Source organism: Triticum aestivum, chromosome 7B, assembly GCF_018294505.1.
Source record: "Triticum aestivum cultivar Chinese Spring chromosome 7B, IWGSC CS RefSeq v2.1, whole genome shotgun sequence".
Taxonomy (NCBI): Eukaryota; Viridiplantae; Streptophyta; class Magnoliopsida; order Poales; family Poaceae; genus Triticum; species Triticum aestivum.
The window spans coordinates 428162467-428163892 of NC_057813.1; positions in this window are offsets into that span (position 1 = coordinate 428162467).

Genomic DNA, 1426 nt, shown 5'->3' on the forward strand with positions numbered 1-1426 from the left:
GTTGCCTCTGGATGAATAGGAACCCATGGTGTGGAGGGCTGGATGAACAGTAGATGGTGGAGGGGTGGCCGTGGAGGGGTGGTTGAACAGGACCCCGTGGTGTGGAGGGCTGGATGAACAGTAGACAGTGGAGGGGTGCCTGTGGAGGGGTGGTTGAACAGTAGCCGGTGGAGTAGCGCGCGGTGGAGGCTGGATGAATAGGAGCCCGTGGAGGCTGGAGGAGGTCGACGGTAGCCCGTGGAGGCTGGAGGAGGTCGACGGTGGAGATGAACAGTATCCCGTGGAGTCCTATTTTGCGGTACACCACACCCCTCCCGATGAACAGGACCCCCGTTTTGACCGTAGGAGGTCCGTTTCGCCTGTTTTGCGGTACGCCACACCCCTCCCGATCAATAGGACCCCCGTTTCGACCGTAGTAGGTCCGTTTCCTCCGTTTTGCGGTATGCCACACCCCTAATGATCAACAGGACCCCCGTTTCGACCGTGGGAGGTCCGTTTCCTCCGTTTTGCGGTACGCCAGGCCCCTCCCGATCAACAGGACCCCGTTTCGAACGTGGCTGGTCGAACACAAGGCCGTTTCCTCCGTTGTGCGGTACGCCAGGCCTCGTTTCCATCGCCTGTTCCGTCCAAGCCCTCCCGATGAACACGACTACGCATTCCGTCCGACCCAGCCGGTTGGCTCCCACGCGTTCCGTTGCCTCCCGATGAACATTACGCATTCCGTTGCCTCCTCATGAACACGACGATGACGCTGTTTCTCCGTTCTGACCCAGCCATTTACGTATGCGCGAGTAGGCGTTCGAGACCCTGCCCGTATGTACGTACGTGGCCGTATTTTCTTTCTTGCACCCTCGCCGCTGTACATATGTGTACATGCTGCGTGCGCGCCTCTACTACGACACGTGCGCGCCTCTACATCGACCAGTATGTACGTACATGTTCGCGACCAGAATGACAACGATACATACGCTTCGACCAGGTGGGTCCCGACTGTCAGGCACTTCCTTGCCTACGAAGATGTAGCTGGTGGGTCCCAGCAGTCAGGGGGGCGAATCGTTTTGGTTTTTTTTTTGCCCGGACGCACTTCCTTGCGTGCGAAGATGTAGCTGGTGGGTCCCAGCAGTCAGGGGGCGAATCTTTTTTTTTCGGACGCACTTCCTTGCGTGCGAAGATGTAGCTGGTGGGTCCCAGCAGACAGGGGAGGAACGTTTTTTTCGCGAAATACGGTGGCCCGTCCGGTGGGTCCCCGCTATCAGGTGGAGGAATAATTATTTTGCGCCTAATAAGGAGGCACTTCCTTGCTGCGGCCGTGGACCCAGCTGTCAGCCTCTCCACGTACAGTCCACATCTGATGTTAGCCATTCCTTGACCACGTTGACCACGCCGCGCCGAGAGCACCAGGGCGATGGACGATGGCGAGGCCTAG